The sequence below is a fragment of the Mus musculus genome, chromosome 12 (assembly GCF_000001635.26).
Source record: "Mus musculus strain C57BL/6J chromosome 12, GRCm38.p6 C57BL/6J".
NCBI lineage: Eukaryota > Metazoa > Chordata > Mammalia > Rodentia > Muridae > Mus > Mus musculus.
Genome location: NC_000078.6, coordinates 15,122,722 through 15,142,565, shown reverse-complemented (window position 1 = coordinate 15,142,565; position 19,844 = coordinate 15,122,722). Strand labels below are relative to the sequence as shown.

Here is a 19,844-nt window from a genome sequence, read left to right as displayed (position 1 = left end):
TGTTTGCTTGCTTGTTTGTTTAAGTATCCCTTCAGACTCTTCCATGAGAGTTTTCAGAACACACACACACATTATACAAAGTTAGTGTTTATCTGCCTTGTCTGCCTCTTTTGGATTGCATATATATATATATATATTTCATGTATATATTTCATGTATATATTTCATATATATATATATATATATATATATATATATATATATATATATATACATATGAAAGCATTAGATCATTCCTCCCAAGAAAGATTTGTAATAGTAAAACTGTTGGAATCAATAAAGTATATCAAGTTCAACTAACTTATTTTTCAGAGATATTAAACCAAGTGAGTAACAGGCATGTTGAAGCTAATGAACAGAATAGTGTAGTTATATCATTTTTTTCATGTTTTATTATCATCTTCTGTCATTTACTATGATCAGTGAACACCAGGTACTCTGTCTTTGCTATTTAATTTTGCTGTCTTTTAATACGGACATGCCCTCTTGACTTATTAGTGAGCTCAGAGAATGAATCTGAATCAGGTTTGAACCTTTCTCTTTTACCATAAGATTTTGTGTCTCATCATTTTTTAGTCTTATTTTGAATTTTAAGTCTCTCAAAATACAAAATTCAATATGAACATTATTTCAGACTATTACCTCTTATAGGAATTCATCTTTATCAGTTTTGTTAATTTTTATATTATTTAAACACCTAAGGTTTGATTAACTTTAATACATTTAACTTTTTATAGCATGTAGCTAGAAATAAGATGTAAGCATTGTTGAACAACTGTTTATAAACATAATTGCCTATTAACTATCCTCAAATTAGCATACATTTACATATTGTTTTATTAAATTATCCCTTTATTCAGTCTATAAATTTTATTTTTAAAAGTTCTTAATTGCCATATGCTGTTGTAGGCTGTAGGAATTTAAAACAGTATCAAATGTTGTTGTCAGTTGTTCAAAATCTAGTAAACTGCTGAGAGCCACCAACATTCAACCCTAATGAAATGTGGCGAGAGAACCAGCAGTGACTCAGTGATGCTGCAAATTGAGTACAGCTGACTTAATCCACACCACTCAGAAAGAAACTCCCAAGGGAAGCTACAGGATCTCTAGGGGGGAATTCTGGCTAAGGTGAGGAAAAAGAATGTGCCTAAGTTTAAGAGTCCAGAGTATTTAGGACATTTCTGAGAGAGGACACATATATTAGTGACACTTGAGTTGTGAAATGAAGGCAGGTGAAAGAACAATAGTATTATCATAAAGAGAGATTAGGGAGATGAGTCTCAGAAGGTTGAAGAAACTTATTTACCCTGGAAAGGTATCGTGTCCAGCTATGGACAAAGGTTTCCAGGGTCCCAGAAAATTTAGGATCTCTACATGTCTCAGAGGTGAGAGGATCGTCCATGTTTGTATTCTAGCAATTGTCTATACTTTTCTTTCTTTCTTCCTGTCTTTCTTCCTTCCTTCCTTCCTTCCTTCCTTCCTTTCTCTCTCTCTCTCTCCCTCCCTCCCTCTCTCTTTCTCTCTTCCTCTCTTCCTCTCTTCCTCTCTTCCTCTCTTCCTCCCTTCCTCCCTTCCTCCCTTCCTCCCTTCCTCCCTTCCTCCCTTCCTCTCTTCCTCCCTTCCTCCCTTCCTCCCTTCCTCCCTTCCTCCCTTCCTCTCTTCCTCTCTTCTCTTCCTGCCTTCCTCTCTTCTTCTTCTCTCTCTCTCCCTGCCTCCTTCCCTCCCTCTCTCTCTCTCTCTTTCTCTTTCTTTCTTTCTTTTTTTCTTTCTTTCTTTCTTTCTCTCACTCTCTTGCTCTCTTTCTTTTTCCATCAACTTGGCACATGCTAGAGTCATCTAAGAAGAAAGAATGAGGAGCAAGCTAATAAGCAACACTCCTCCATGGCCTCTGCTTCAGTTCCTACCTTGGGCTCTTAGGCTGAATTCCCTAGGTGATAGAGTGTGAATTGCAATTGCGAGTTGTAAATGAAAATAAACCCTTTCTTCCCCAAGTTAGCCATGTTAGCCATTTTTACAACTGATAGCAAACCAGGACATTGTTTCAATCTGGTATATAAATATCTTACTTCATGTTTTTCCATCAAAAATGTGGACATTTGTTATTTTGAAATTAAGTTGGAGAATGCATTTATGTTACCTAAAATAATGAATTAGCCATTGAGATTTGTTTTTGTTTTGTTTTCTTGAGAGAAAAAAAATATTTGTCTCATTCAAATTTAATTAACTATAGCATTTAACCTTTAATGTTTTAATTTGCTTTTATCATTTTCCTAAAGATAGGATTAACAAATTCTTGTAGCTCCAAGAACTATCACTAACAACAACAACAACAACAACAACAAAGTGAAAGTAGTTTACATTAAACCCAAATACTAATAAGATGTCCCATCAAAACGTAGTCCTGATCCATTGGTTTTCCCATTGCTAAGACAATATATAGCACAAAGCCCCGTTAAACATGGACACATTTATTTTGACTCATAGTTGGAGGATCCACTCCTGTATACAGGAGAAGGCATGAGAGTAGCATATGAGACAGATGACACATTTGGAACCAAAGTGAGGAAACAGAAAGATGAATGATGTCGGTCACTTGTTCCTCTTTGTTCACACTAGAACTTGGCTCACTGAATGGTACAACTGACCTTCAGGGTAGATCTTCCCCCACTTAGTTAAGTGGTTTTACAAGCTCTCCATAGCCAGCCACACTAACAGATATCTTATCTCCTAAGTGATTCTGAAATGCAATCCAGTTGATAGTGAGGAACACATGGTCTCATCAAAATGTGTTTACATTTTGCTTTCATAAAAGAAGCCAACAAATGGAATTTAGAAGTTCATTTTCAAAGGTGTTCTCTTACCATTAATATTTATCTTACACATTCCCTGTCTCAACAGGACTTCAATTCTGTTATGTCCTGACCACAAAAGGAGTTAGTTGTACTAACATAATTAATCTAAGATATTGATTTTTCATAATTTCATTATTCTGGGTGTGTTCCAAATTCACATTCATGATCTTTCTTATAATGCAGCTGCTAAGCAGACACAAAAGCCTGAGAAGAATTCAAATTGCCCATCATCTATTATATGCAAATCAGAAGAAAAGAGGATGTTCCAACTGGTAAACTTTTATTGTCTAAGGCTGTTCAGATCAGAGTAATTTTTAGCATTAGATAAAGTTCACTGAATCAGAGCAGTATACTCAAGTTAAGAAAACATTCAACTTCTCCAATACTGTATAGATAATAAAAACATTCTGGAGAGAATGGCCATTGCTTAATAATTCTTGCTCAAGGTAACAGAAAAGTTTAAGTAATTTGTTTGTTTGTATTGCTCTAGGCATTGGGGTGACCTACTTGGCTAGAACCAATAGATAGAGTAATAAATTAAGGGAGACAGCACAGAGTTCCTATGAGACAGAGTATTATGGGAAAAGCCCCCAGTACTCTTTTCAAACAAATACTTTCTACATCTGGGCCAGTAATACAGGTTTCTTCTTGGGTTGGTACTTGTTCAAACGAGTGGAATAAGTCTACTTTTTGAAGTCCTGTTGACTCTTTGGCTCACGATGATGACTCTTGACCTCCCTTCCAAGCTATTTCTCTTCTGCTGCTGTTATGTTTTCCATAACCATAAACCATCAGGCAACATCAAAACTACATTCAGTTCTCTCATTGGAACAACTCTTGTGCAACCATATCAAGAGTTCTAGGGGGAGAAATACAAGTTTATTGTTGCACACTATTTTAGTTAGCCATTGAGTGAGTGTATTTCCTCTGTCTTCCTAGTTCTAATTGTCTGAAGACAACTGAGATGAGAGAGTACACAACCACTTTTTTTTTTTTTTGTCATTTTCAGATTTGGGTTAAAGCAGAAAGCAGACATCAGGAAGAGATTAAATTTCCTGAAAGGTGATTCACTATTTAACTCACCTTATAGCAACTGCACTACTCTTAAGTCTTAAAGTAGTTAATTTGGATGCAGTTGGTATAGCAACTGGAAGTAAACAATACATCTCTTACTATTCTTCCCTGGATGTCTATGGCTTTGTATCTGTCTCCCTGTCTTTCTCTCTGTCTCTGTCACTGTCTCTGTCTCTCTCTTTCTCCCTTGCCCCTGCCCCTCCCCCTATCTTTTTCTTTCTGTCATTCTCTGTATCTATCCCCATCACTATCAACTTTTTTTCTATTTATATCCCTTTGATTCTTTTCTCCTGTCTTATGTTCTATGATAAAAAAGGTTAGATAAAAGAAGTTAATTTTCAGAAATTTAAGCAGTAGAAATCAGTAGAATCTTTTTAAATATGTCTTCTTAATAAGTTAAATATTCAATTGTGGAGAGCCGTGAGCAATTGCCATCATGAGCCTCCGCTGTGCCTAACTGGTAAACAAGTAATGTGCGCAGGTGCAAGAGTAAATTCGTGCCAAGTCACTGCCCATCCCGGGGCGTAGTAGTGGGGTGATGAGTGAGCAGCTAATCAGGAGCTGACACGTCACATGGAGGGGTATATAAGCAGCATCATTTTCCTTGTTCGGGGTTCTTCTTCTTTCGCCTATGCAAGCAATGCTCTCCCAATAAACGTGTGCAGAAGGATCCTGTTGCAGTGTCGTTCTTCCTGGCCAGTTGAGCGCGTGCAAGATTCAATACTGAGTCAGAAGACAGATTACAGCCTCTTGATAAGTATCTCAGATTATGCCAGATCAGCCATTACCACTTACCTGTTTTCATGTTATTTATCTACAAATTTCAGGCAGCACTGGATGGGCAGATGACCTCAGATCTTCATTGCGTGAGATTACCTCTTTCTTTTCATATTGGAAAACAAACTTTTTTCACACTCAAGAAATGTCGACATAAAACAAGGCATAAAAATACCTCAAGTACTCTACTCTTTGATGTGTAATTAATGAAAGGAACTTCGAACACTGACATTTTACAACTTGATAAACTGTTTTACCGATGAGAACTGAAGCCACTGCCCATGTTTTCAATATGTGTTTCATAAATTCTGTGGAAATCCGCATCTTAGTCCCTCACCCATGATATTATAGAGTACATTTATTAATTTATATTGGAAAGGATAAACAGAAATGTCGTTAAACATTTATGACAGAAGAGATAAAATTAAGAGTGATGCAGAATGTTCAAAAGAAATACAGTATGATTACCCAGGCTTGCTTCTCTGTGCTTCATTGCATGCACTTCTAGTATTGTTCTTCAGACACCAGGCCTAGTAGAGAACTGATGCAGAAAAAAAGAAAAGAGGCAGAGAGCTGTAGCCATCACTCACTCTGCCTTTGCAGCTAGTAAAAGGCAAAAACGTGAACAAAAGACTTCCATTCCTTACACTGGACTCCCTTAGAGTTATTCTTGACACTCCGGCTGAAAATTACGTTTTATCACAGCAATAAATATTCAACAGGAGGACAGCTTGAATATCCACAAGATAACTAGCTAGGCAGCGAGATGATTGACTCTCGCTTCCCATTGGGAGCAGTTTGGGGGAGTTTCCTTTCAATGTCCAGTAATAATAGAAACCAATTTCAGTGAAGTGAAATTAAAAACTACCAAAAACTGTGGCTTTGGATTTGATCCTAGGACATTTTTAGGGCTATAATACTCTACTTAAAATGCCACTGAAACTTACAGCCTCATCTTTATAAAGCAGTTTGCTTTTCAAGGAAAAATAATTGCCTTATGCAAGGAAATCTTTTCTGCAGAACCCATGTTCCCAGTTTCTCCACCCAAGAATTGATATCTATGCATTATATATTTCTTTGCCACATAAACACTTATGTTATACACAGGAAGTCATTTCCATTCGAAGGAATATAGTGCAGAACACTGCTCTTTCTTTGGGTCTCAAAGGGAAGAATAGAGAAAATAGAAGCCTGGTTTTCGTTTTTTACTGAAATCCCAAGCTTTACTCACAGGCATCTGCAGTCTTCATTCCTCCCTCCCTCCAGGCTATTCTTCATACACTGGGTGGGGGTTAGAAGGGAGAGGAGGGCAAGGGAGGAGGAGGAGGGTCAGGGAGGAGGTAGGGAGGAGGGGGGAGAGTTCTGTTTTCAATTTTCCATAGATTTTCCCCTGTGATTATTCCACAGCCTTTTTATGTCTCTTTTCATGGTTCTGCATGGGTACACCTTGGAGAATTGAGTCTCCTGAGAGGTGAAAAATGTAATCAACACCAAACCCAAGATGCTTCTCCCAAGGACTTCAATTTTTAGATTTCTACCTACAGTACAGAAACCAGCATGAGTTTTTAAAGCTTTTTAAACAATTGATTAATACATATTATATATGTAGGTGCTGCACATACCAGAGTATATGTGGAGTTCAGAGGACAAATTTGTGGAGCTGGTTGGCTTCTTTAGATTCAGGTGGTCCAGGGATGGAGACTCCAAGCCTTAAGTGTGCATGGAAACTGTTTTCCCTCATAAGCAATCTTGGCACCCAAGGATCCGAGCTTGCAATGATGATTGTATGATAAAATGATGATTGCAGGTGCAACTTTACTTGGTTCTGCCTATGAAAGATCCACAATGTGAGGACTCCCCCACGTTCTGACTCAGGAGAGGCGACACCCCAAATCACTAATGAGAAATGGTCTTGCTGCAAACTGCAAGAGGACCTTTTATTTCAAGAGCGCTCTCAGGCCCACAGTCATACAGCACACAGAGGTAGAGGACTGTGGCACCCCGAGTAGCTGGGTAAGGGGGTATTTAAAGGAAGAAACCACAACTCAAGGGGGTGGGAAGGCCATTGTTGGAAAATACCAAAAATACCAGTTAAGAGTCACGAGGAAGTGGAAAATCAAGTCAGTTTTCTAGGAGCCTCTAAAAATGCACCTTTGCATACAGGGTTCCAGCAACAGTCATGGTGGGTCAGGGTGACTTTCTTTGAATGAACACTTCCTGAACCCAGGAAGCAGGTAGGGGTGGGTGGAGGAATGTCGCTATCTCTGTTTTATGATTAGCATGCCTTGGAGCATTGAGTTAGAAAGGTCACATTCTCTAGCCTGGGCCTAAAGGCCTAGAATTTTTGTTATACTTTTTCACCCACAAATCATGGTAATGGCAACCACAGAAAGTCTCACCCTCCTTGAGAACCACATGCTTCCCATGCTCCTTAAGTTGTTATAATTTTATGTCCAAGCCTCCACTTTTCCAAATCAGTGGTATTTTATTTCTCCCAATAAAACGTTAAATTCCTATAACTGTTTTGCCAGTTCCCACTAGGTATCATTTACAGACCAGATTGTTTCTACACAGTTTGTCAAATATCTCTTACTTCAGTACAAGTACAAGATTTGAAAGCAACAGTGCCCATCCTCCTTCTGGGATCCGGGCTCTTAGTGCTTTCATTTAAATCTGCTCAGTCATTTTTGCAAACACTACGCTAAGCCTTTAGTCGAACTCGTTGTTTTCTCCTCAGATGTCTTTCAACAATTTTCAGTCTCATTGAAGTTTTGTTTGGGATTTGGTGTAATTTAGACCTCTCTTGTCATTTTTGTACCCTCAAGATTAATTACAGCATCACCCTATTAATGGAGCTCCTTTCTGTAATTTGGAGGATTCTCCTGATAAAATTGTAGGAATCTAGATGCCTCCCTGGAAGTCTATGGGCTTCTGAAGGAAATCATTATACTCCACAGCATGTATCCCAGAGATCAGAGCTACGGAGGCATTCTCCAGGTGCCAAAATCATTTGCAAGAAGTTCTTTTATCTATCTAACATATTTTGCATAATAAAGAAAAAATATTCTCCTCTATAATTCCTCTTAAATGAAGTCAGGCAGGCAAGCATAATAATGGCTTAGCAAGCAGAGCTCTATAGTGGCTTGGCCTTCAGATTCACACCCCTCTTTCAATAATGTACCTAGCTACCTGAGACCCAACCTGCATGGAGCTGCTTATTTACTTTGCTCCAAACAATGCAATAGGTCTCCAGAGACAGTCAGCAAATTCTTCTTTCATGGTCAGTTTCCATTTAGACATGTTCCAAAAACCTATCTGGGAATGAGAAACATGGTCTCATTCAGTTTAAATCAGTTTTGTGCTCATGTACAGTCTTTGCTATGTGTGAACGTTTAGAGAACAGGCATATATGCTACCCTATGTTTGTGCATAATTAGGCATATATATTATTAAAATCAGATGCATCATGGGAACATTGATGCCAAAATGAGTGAAACTTTGTATAAACCAAGCTTGTCAATCAAAGCAAAGGTCTACCCATGCCCTGTCGCTTAGCAACCAGTTCCTCTTCCTCCTGGATTCCATATAAAAGAATCGTCAAACTTATGTGCTTGGGTACGCTAGCCTATCCCACTGCTACCTACAATGTATCCTGTGCTGTCTCGTTAAATGAAATGCCTTGCTGACTTAGTATATGTGTCAATTATTTTAATCCGATGTCATGAACCTAGAAATACCTCGGTGATACTGTGGCCATCAACAATTTGTGTAGCAAATGTGGTTATTATTCACCTGAATCACAAATTTGTTGTTTAAGAGAATCATCTCTCCATAACATTAAAAAATAAAGTACATGCACACTAAGGTAAAAAGTACAGGTGATATGATAAAGGTAGCATATTATATTTCAATTAACAAAATTAACTAAAGAAACTGACCACAATTCTGGCCTTCCGATGTGATTAAATATGACCGACTCTCTAATGATGTTTTTATTTTTATTATTTTTTTAATTTTATAGGCCTTATTATAAAATAATCTTGCAAATAAATGCAAACAACATGTACTTAAATAACCAGACCCAATGCCTATACATCTCAGTACACCATTTGCAATGGAAGCTCTAAGGCTTCACATTAAATTTTATACTTTTAGTACTAATATGTTTTATGTTCTTATCACCCACCCTCTCAAAAAACCCTCTACGACAAAATAAGAACTAGGTAAACAGCTCTACATCCTCTTCCATAGCTGGTGCTTACTCGGTTCTTCCTTGCCCCCAAATATTTACTTTCTTGTTCTCATTCCTTCATGATATACTATGCCCACTTACACATTCCTTTATAGAGAGACATATATTATTAGGTTCCTCATAGGAGAGAGGTCATGAAATTTGTTTATTCCTGTAGTTGTGTGGCCCCCACTTACAAATATATATTCTAAGTCTATTCACTTTTTTGAAAAAATTTAACTTAATAGTTTTAGTCAAATTAGAACTCCGTAGTTGTCCATTTGATACCAAATGTTCATTCTCCCTTCACAAGTTGATGGAAAATTAGGCTGATTCCAATTCTTGGCTATAGTGAATGAAGCAGCAATGAATTTGGGGTATAAATGTCCCTGTGATGGGGGATGGAGTTTTCTAGGTATATGCCTAAGAACAACATAGCTGAGTGACATGGTAGTTCTGATTTTAGTTGTATTTTGAGAAATTCCTAAACTGATTTCCACAGTGACTATCTTGATTTGCATATGCTCCAAGCAAATCAAGGTGCCAATCTTTCCACATCCTCTCCCAACATTTGTTGTCAGATTTGTTGATGAATGGGGTAATGGGGTGTCTCACAGTAGTTTTAATTTTCATATTCCTGGTGGCTATGGATGTTAAACAGATTTTAAAGACAGTTTTTGGGTTCTTTCTATTTCATTTTTATTTGGTACCTGTCTCTTTAGTTTCTTTGCCCATTTGTTGACTGGCAGTTTTACTCCCTTGGTATATAACTTGTGCAATGGTGGATGTTAGCCCCCTTGGCTGCAGTGCTGCTTGTAACAGTTTGTCCTAGTTTGTGAGATGTCTGTCTGCGCTGAGGACATTTTCCTTTGCTGTACAGGAACCATTGATTTCCTAGTATTCCCACCTGTTGGTCCAGGGTGGGTTCCTGTCATGTCAGTGTTTTATTTTAAAAGTTCTTTAAAAAGACCATCCCAATATATTGGAGGATATACTCTGGTTTGTTTGTTTGTTTGTTTGTTTTCTTCTAAAAGTTTCAGTGTCCTGTGTTTTAAATAAAGCTCTTTGACCCATTTTGACTTGTTTTTCATAGGAGAAAGATAAAAAAAAATCTAGTTTCACCTTTGGCAGATAGATATGCAGTCTTCTTTTTTTTATTAGATATTTTCTTCATTTACATTTCAAATGCTATCCTGAAAGCTCCCTATACCCTCCCCCCTGCCCTGCTCCCCAACCCATCCATTCCTGCTTCCTGGCCCTGGCATTCCTCTGTACTGGGGCATATAATCTTTGCAAGACCAAGGACCTCTACTCCCCTTTATGGCCTACAAGGCCATCCTCTGCTACATATGCAACTAGAGACACAAGCTCTGCGGGGTACTGGTTAGTTCATATTGTTGTCCCTCCTATAGGGTTGCAGACCCTTTTAGCTCCTTGCGTACTTTCTCTAGCTCCTTCCTTGGGGGCCCTGTGTTCCATCCCAATAGATGACTGTGAGCATCCACTTCTGTATTTGCCAGGCACTGAGAGCCTCACAAGAAACAGCTATATCAGGGTTCTCTCAGCAAAATTTTTCTGGCATACGCAATAGTGTCTGGGTTTGGTGGTTGTTTATGGGATGGATCCCTGGGTGGGGCAGTCTCTGGGACATCCAGTCTTCTTATCACTACTTGTTGAATAGGCTATCTTGGTTTTGTTTGTTTGTTTGTTTGTTTCCTACAGTATGTTTTTGTCTCATTTGTTAAAAATTAATTGAACATAGCTTTGCCATTTTATTTCATGCTCTGTTATATTCCATTGATCTTTCTGTCCATTCTTCATGTCAGTACCAGTCTGCCTTTGTCATTATAGATCTATAGTATAATTTGCAGTTAAATATTTTAATACCTCTCAGGTTGTTCTTCCTCGTTAAGATGTTTTGGTGATTCACGGTCTTTGGTGTTTATATATTAACCCAGACTTTTGCATATCTAAGACATGTGACCTAAATACAACTGAAAGAAAACCTACATTTTTTGACTCATTGAAGATGTGGTTTATTTAAGCCCATCACACATAATATTTTTTTCTTCTAAAAGTATAAAATATAGAAGTTAGAGCATGTTTAAATAAATGGGTGAATATCAAACAAGACAAAATTCACCACTATAAAAGAATGTTAGAAAAAAGGCAATGGGAACACCCTGAAAGTCAAAGTTTAGCTCAAGTCTTCAACGTTTTGAGCAAATTATAGGTCTGCCAAGCAACAGATCTATGGGTTTCATTCAAGGCTGTTTGAATCCAAGCACAGCTTTTAGCACTTCAGCTTTATGGTTCAAACTGAGATCCAATAGAATATCACTTATGGCAGGAATTTTCAAAGTGAAAAAATGTTTCTAACATTTCATCTCTAAATGGTGCTGATTATAATAATTTTGATGCATTCACTATCATCCATAACTCCATTATGTACCCTGATCTGCAAGTTGCTAGGAGAAAGTGTCAATTCTTCCCAGAGTAGAGGAGAGGCAAGGACTTTGGGAAGGCTTGGTAGCTAATGCAGCTATCTGAGCTTCTTTATTCTCATCTGTACAAATCTTTGCAGCATTCAGAAAAAAAAATTTCAATGAGAAAGCAAATGAAAAGTGCCTGTTATTCTATTTGCACAAATTCAGCACTCAAAAATGCCAGGCATCTCTCTGTGTATGAAAAGAACCTGATCCTTTAAAAAATTTTTATAAATTATTAGTACTGATTAGGCTTCTAGAGATGCCTCATGTAATATTTTATAAGGAAGACTATGGATTTGAGATGCCTTTCAAAACACTAGACAAAACAGAAATCCTAGCAGATTTGTAAGTCCTTTCTCTGACCTAGCATGTTTAACCTTGGCTTAGCTTTTGGAGCACCCATCTCAGATAGCACACAGTGCCAAGCTTAGCAGAAACACACCCTCAATCAAATCAGATCTAGTCTGCTTTAAAGAAGGTCCTGCATCTAAGTGTGCTCCGGCAATGCCCCAGCAATGATGCTAAGACATTAAAATACAGAGAATAATAGGAACTATACTTTATGAAATGGGCAATTAATGAAAATTAATTTAACTACATTTCTCATCAAGAGGTTCATATCTCATAACTACATGCAAGTTTGAAACTATTTTAGCAAATTCTTCATTTTTTGAAAAGTAAGAACACTAATTCATTTTTACTATATGACAGTGTAAGTTAATTTTCATTTAATCAGGCAGAATTAAGTTAAGATTTATCTTAAGCTGGAAAGAGAAAGCCCACAAAAAAAATAAATGAACAGCAGAATTTAAAAGAAAAAGATTGTGTTTTGATTGACAATCGAATTACTGATCATTGTTTTCCTTTTGTGACTCAGTGGCACTTTCATGTGATCTATATAGGAAAATTATCTATCTATCTATCTATCTATCTATCTATCTATCTATCTATCTATGTATCCATATATCCACTCATCCATCCATCCACCCACCCACCCTTCCTTCTTGCCTTTTTTCCTTCCTTGCTTCTCTTTTTCCTTCATCCCTCCCTCCCTCCCTCCCTCCCTCCCTCCCTCCCTCCCTCCCTCCCTCCCTTCCTTCCTTCCTTTGTAAACTTTCCACAATGTTTTTCTCAAATGCAAAACTAACAGCAGTGTGACGCTCCTCTGAAGTTGTGGATTAGTAGATATTCTTTCTACAACATTCTGGGTTACAGGTAAGATGGCCCCAGACCAGGTGTAGCAACATATAGGTGTAATGCTAGCATTTGAAAGGTAGAAGATCAGAAGTTTAAAAATGTCCTCAGCCACATAGCTATTTGTAGGATAGCCTGGAACACAAGAGATCATGCATGCCTCAAAACAAAACACTGAATAAAGTGGATCATGAAAATATGTGAACTAGGATTGAGGAGAGGGATCTATGGTTGAAATGCTTGCCACCAAGCCTAAGGGTTGGGTGTTAGATCTCTAAAGCCCACATTACATAGGTCTGGCAGCATGCTACAATTCTAGACTGTGCAATGGCATAATATTAACTTCTTGTTTTAATACTTACTTATTCCTTTTCAGTGTGAGGGGACTTGAGAGGTGACCTCATGACATAAGATGTGTGGAGTTCATCTTGTGGGACTTAGTTCTTTACTTTTCTGATATCAGTCCTGGGAATCCAACTCAATTTGTTCAGCTTTGTGGCTAGTGCCTTTACCAAGCATTTTGTATGCCACATATCAATGCTTAATAAAGAATAAATACACAAAATATTTTAATTGGCCACATTGGAAAAATGCATCAAACTGCCTTTCACAGAAGACACAATGAAAACATAATACATATTTATGTTTGTAAAAATCTAAGTTTTGTTAAGTTTAGAAAACAGGGTGCTCACAGTCATCTATTGGATGGAACACAGGGCCGCCAATGGAGGAGCTAGAGAAAGTACCCAAGGAGATGAAGAGGTCTGTAACCCTATAGGAGGATCAACAATATGAACTAACCAGTACCCCCTGAGCTCGTGTCTCTAGCTGCATATGTATCAGAAGATGGCCTTGTTGGCCATCAGTGGAAAGAGAGGCCCATTGATCCTGCAAACTTTATCTGCCTCAGTACAGGGGAACGCCAGGGCCAAGAAGTGGGAGTGGGTGGGTGGAGGAGTGGGTGGGGGAGCGTGGGGTGGACGACTTTTGGGATAGCATTGGAAATGTAAATGAAATAAATACCTAATTAAAAAAAATCAAGGCTCCAGTAAATTCTCAATACAGTGGAACTCGTCATACTTTTATAGAATCCCCAAAGAAGAAAATAGTGCTTTGATTTTCTCAACTCGCTTATTTGAGAAAAATGAAATGTCTTATGTGTTAGAGGGCAAGCCAAGCCCAGACACTCTGGTCAACAAACTTCATTTTTTTTCACTATCTTTCAAAAAGCAGCTGCAATACCATATAGAAATATTCACTTAGTCCTTCATCCCAGTATCATTGATATGTAAAACACCAGAAAGACCATACAGAGATATTGCCTTTATTTTTATTTTATATGATATTCTATGCTAAAATATGTTGTAAAAGGCAGACTACATCCTGCTGTTCTGAAATAGCATCAGGGAAAAGGAAAAGGAGAAAGAAAAGGGAAATGATTGAAGACAAAGACATGGCATGCATCAGTTATGAAGTACTGTCTTAAACGATCACATTTCTGTGTCTCTGTCTCCTGACATTTATAAATTCTAGTTCCTTGACAATACCCCATGCAAGCAACTGCTGCAGATAAAAGTCATTCAGTGCTTAATCACCATTGGCAGTTACTAGGGAAACTTGAGACATATTGACACAGAGAATCAATTAGTAGGGATATTATTATGGAAATCCTTTGTCATTAATTACTTTAACAGCAAATAAAACATGAATTTGTTTGCTCCCAGTGTATAGTCTGAGCATTTACAAAGATTTCTCGCTTATTTATGTGCTTGTGTGCCTTCTAATGAACTCATTTGTAGAGAAGCTATAGAAAAACAGAAGTACAAAAGATAGGCCTGTGACTTTAAATAGGAGATAGGAGTATTTAAAATTACCCAGCAGAGTAGGTGTTCATTGGACTGCCATGCATTGGAAAATGCAGACATATTACCTTTTATTTTTTCCACCCATGCATGTATATTCTTTGACTTGTCTGTCTCACTTTCTGTCCCATGAAATGAATTCAGTAGACCCATGTAAATTATTTTGGTCAGTGGAATAATAGTAAATATTAATAACAAATGAAGTGTGATGATATAGGAACAGTGGAGCTTAATTTTTTTTCTACAGAAGGTTGTGTTGACCATTTTAAAACAAATGTAGAAAGGCAGGGAAGTACAGGCAAGAGACTTGATTTCAAAGAGATGAAAGAAGGTCAACCTGATCAGTACACATGTGACACAGACACAGACTCAGACTCAGACACAGACACAGACACAGACACAGACACAGACACAGACACAGACACAGACACAGACACAGACACAGAGACACACAGAGACACACAAAATATATATTAAAATTAAATAAAAGATGCAAATTGAAAGTCAAAACTAAATGCATAGTCAGTTCATATTTGAGTGGTTTCAGAGGCAAGTCAATTAAAATTTATAACTGTTCTGGTAATGGTATGCTTACAATAGATTCGAGAAAGAAAATGTTCACCTATTCCTTGCTCCTACAAAAATGCATCAACTCAAAAATCTAAAATTATAAATTTTGGAATGAATGAGATTCATTCTTAAGCAATAAGAATGTGGAATCAGAAGATAAAATTATGAAAGAATAAATGAGGGGTGAATTTAGAATTAAAATTTGTACTCTGACTTTTACTATTTCATACAGAATTAGGGCACTACTATAAAAATACACACTACGTTAACCTACATACCCAGTCACATATAGACATAAACACACATACATACATGAGTATACCGCAAATATCTACCTAAAGACAAACACAGAGATCTATTGGTCTGTCTGTTTGATAAATCTACCTATCTGTCTGTTACCTATCTATTTACACATGCATACATACATACATACATAAACATGCATGCATGCATACATACATACATACATAAACATACATGCATGCATACATGCATACATACATACATACATACATAAACATACATGCATGCATACATACATACATCTATGTAGTTTAAATCTGTGTTATGAAACCCAGAAGTATCTAAGGCAACATGCAACAGAGACACTGAACATATCTTTATTTCTTTACTATTCACAATAATTACAAAATGGAACTATTTTAATTGGCTATCAACAGATTCATTGATAACAATAATGTGGAAAATATACATAGTGGATTTTTATTTCACCTCCTAAGTGTTTCATAATCTTCCTAGGCACTAACTGAAGACAAATGTTCAAACACATGAATGTATGTCCAATATTTCATACTCAAACCACAGCACCATCACTTAGACATGTGGCAGCTTCAGAACAGAACCTCTTTGAGGCTGAGTCACAGCCATATATTGGGGTTGCCGAAAGCTTTTGAGTCTAGCCTATTTAATTTAGCATAGAGCACTGACTCCATCCTTTTGTCTTATTGAAGAGTATTGTGTTCCACATGGTTTATCATCTTCTAACAGAATAAAAAATGCATTTCTATTTTGTTTCAATTATAATCAAAGCCATACTATAACATTTGAAATTAAAAAAAAATCCACATTTTAGGAAAATGAATGGAACTGAAGAATATTATATTGAAAATATAATAATCTACACTGAGAAAACATAAATACTGTTTTATCTCACTCACTGAATTTACATTTTTAAATGATCATTAATGTTTTGAATATAGATGACTTATGGGGGACTTTTGGGAGAGCATTGGAAATGTAAATGAAGAAAATACCTAACAAGTTAAAAAAATTTCAACATTACTTCATGATCTCATTCAAAATTCCAAAGAATTACTAAAATTTTATGTTGCTACTTTATTGCCTTGTAGGTTAAGACACAGAGGCCAAGAAAGGCCATAGATCACACAGTGCTCTCAAGACTGTGAATAATAAAAGGAAATGGGAAAGATTATGATGAGGAGGAGGGGTGGAGGATGTGGGGCAGGAGGAAGAGGAAGAAGATGAGGAGGAGGGGGGATAGAAAGTAGAGGACAAGGAAAACTGGTATGGGAAGGAAGGGAAGGAGAAGAAAAAAGCTAACACTGCTGGGTGTCCTGTATCTGCAAAGAAGGAAACTAGGTAGCCTATATAATGGCTGCAGTTGATCTTGGTGATAGAGTTCTTTATTTCCTATACACTTTTACACAGATAATCACATCTGTACTTGTATGTTAACTGACCCTGAGTTACTTTTATTAAGTGAATGTGTCTGTTCCAAACTTGCCCCACATTGCCTCAGAATCAGTAAGCAGGCTAGACACTTGAACTGTTAGATGCACAGAACTCACCGATTGCTTTGTAATTTTTAATATTCATGCTGAGTTCACCTTTCTAACAAGAGGCATGTTGTTTGAGAAGGGAGGAGTATTGGCTTTGGCTGATTTATTTTTCACTCGTCTGTCAGCCCATAGGGAGTAAACAAACAATACAATAAAAAGTCTATAGTCTATGAAATATGAGGAGTATAAATTCTTCATGTCTGTGTACCCTTCAGACACTGCAGTCCCTTGAGGAAGGGGACCTGAAAGAAGAGTCCTTGTTCATTCATGATACAGCTCCTCTGAGAACTCATTTGTTGGTCTGGTGTTCTGAAGCAGACATTTAGCAAAAACAACCATAACCAACAACCTGTAGAAGTGAGGGCCAACTTCCTTGGTGTGCTCTTAAAGATTCACCCTGCCTGATAATCTCATTGATCATCCCTCCTCACTTAACCTCCTTCTGCAAGATGAAAGTGAGCACACATTTCCTAAAGAGAAAGTTCTACCTTTATTTCACTAGGAAAACCCTATCTGATAACATTGAGCCTTTAGTAAAAGGTTTGAGAGGCTAATCAAATTTCAGAACCGACTCTGTAGCCGTACAACTTTTGTTATAATAGTAATAAGATGAATCCTTACTGGTAAAAATGGAAATGTAAGAATATTTTAACCAAATAAAATCAAATCCATAGAACTACTACTTATTAGTCATGTTCTCATGATAGACAGATGGAGTTCATTATATGAATCATCAGAAAGGATATAATGTGGAAGAAGCCATTGGCCCCTCTCAATCACACATGCAATTCTTTTACTCTCCCACAGAGGGACATGTGTGCACCTCACAGAATTAAGAAAAAAAAAAAAACCTACTTATAAGCGTAGCCATATGCCCAGTTAAATTATCAATTTCATCTTTTATACACATCATAGTGGATAAGGATGGTAATCATATAAGTGGAAGACTTTCCACAAGGATATTATAAGGGTTGGTGTTAATTAGAAATATCAACTCACAATAGACTTTGGAGATTTTATTATATTCTCCAGTCTGATTCAGCAGTTGGCATGCTCTCTACACTCACCTTTGTACTTCTTAGTGTGTACTGTCATAACCATATTGCTTTTCTTTAGTTCCTAAACAGATCTGATCTCCATAGAGAGTCCAATATACCACATGCCCTATATGCTACACGCACGAGGCTGTCCTAAACAGTGCATGAAAATGACCCAATCCTTCCTAGGGAGTAGAATTTATACTGCTGCTTGCATTTAATGGATCTACAAGGCAGACTGAAGTGGAACCTGCTGAGAACAGCCTGATGAGTGATCATTGGCGGTTTGGTGCTCAGCAGCTGCCTGCTGACAATGGCAGTTTGCCCTGCTCAGCTCTAACTCACTAAACTCTCATGGTCCCAAAGGGATGGGGAAACATTGATAGAAATTACTAAAGAGAACACAGGAACCAAAAGAGAGAGAGAGAGGGAGAGAGAGAGAGAGAGAGAGAGAGAGAGAGAGAGAGAGAGAGAGAGAGAGAGAGAGAGAACATAAAGTTAGGCATTTGGGAACAAGAAAGAAAATTATGAGCATCTATAAACAGAAAAAAAAAATAGAAACACAAAAATTAAGGTGATGTAACAGATGGATTGCCATCCACACACCACGGATATATTCTACTCCCTGTTCTGACTCTTTCTAGCTGAGAGACAGTAGAATATAACTAAGTTTATATAAGCCTAGTATTTCACCTATGGAAAGATACATATGGAAGAGTTAGTAGGATTGAAGGAACCGAAGGGGATGGCAACTCCATAGGAAGACCAACAATGTCAACTAGCCCAGACACCTCAGAGCTCCCAGAATCTGAGCCACCAACCAAAGAGCATTCATGGGCTGGTCCGAGGCCCCCAGCACGTATGTAGCAGAGGACTGCCATGTCTGGCCTCAGTGGGAGAAGATGCACCAGGGTAGGATGATACCTGAGGGGGAACCACCCTCTCAGAGGCAAAGGGGAGGTAGATAGGAGAGCAATTCTGCAAAGGGGGACCAGGAGGCTGAGAAACATTTGAGATTTAAATAAATATAATAATTAATAATAAAAGTAAAATAAAATAATGTGCTCTCCATCTGAGAAAAACATAGTCTCAGGGATTAAATAATGACTGCCAGAGGCAGGACAGGATGTTGAAATCAAGTTTATCTCACTACAAAACTCAAGCTATATTTTTTATAAACTATGCTGTCTTCCCCTGTGTTCTTATATCAATCAGAAAGAGTCATTTTTTGATAACAAACAATCCAGAAATATCACTGTGAATCACAAGAATGACAGGCCTATTTATCAAGAAGTCCTACATAAAGTTTGTGGCAAACTAGCACCTGTACTTTGGAAAAGTTGACTGTGTAATGGAGAGTTTCTATTAAGATGATAAATCTATTAAAAGATAAATACAACCTGGAACATGTGGTCATAGTCAGACCAACATATGCCTATATTCCCTATCCTTGGCTTAAAATAACCCACTGAAAAGCATTTTTAAAATTTGCCTCTGAACATTTCCCTTGCCATTATCTCCCAAATGATACAATATAACACCCACTCAAATAGGACTTTATATATTCAACGTGGAGATTCCTCCAAAAGCTAGAAATAGGTGTACCATACGGCCAAGTTATACAGCTTCTGGGCATATTCCCAAAAGACTCTCTATCCAACTAAAGAGACACATGCTTATCCTTGTTAATTGCTGCTCTAGTCTGAGGAATGGAAAGGGCCTAAATGTCTGTTAACTGATGAATGAAAATATGTACATTTACATAATGGAATATGTTTCAGCTTAAAAATGAAAATTATGAAACTCACAGGTTAGTGCACAGAGCTAGAAATAACCATCCTCAGTAAGGGAACCTAAACCCAGAAAGATTAAATTCCTCATGTGCTCTATCATAGCTGTGCGATCTGTGAAGCTTTAGTTAAGTGTGTTTAAATTGGA

General features: G+C 37.4%; 1 long non-coding RNA gene across 1 annotated transcript; it reads right to left on the bottom strand.

The window, feature by feature from the left end:
* Positions 1-5,143: 5,143 nt before the first annotated feature.
* On the bottom strand, positions 5,144-13,144 carry Gm40284. Its single transcript, XR_872502.1, has 3 exons — positions 12,980-13,144; positions 6,326-6,532; positions 5,144-5,244 (listed from the first exon to the last, which is right to left on the bottom strand). It is a non-coding gene; the product is annotated as a predicted gene, 40284 (long non-coding RNA).
* Between the last annotated feature and the right edge of the window lie 6,700 nt (positions 13,145-19,844).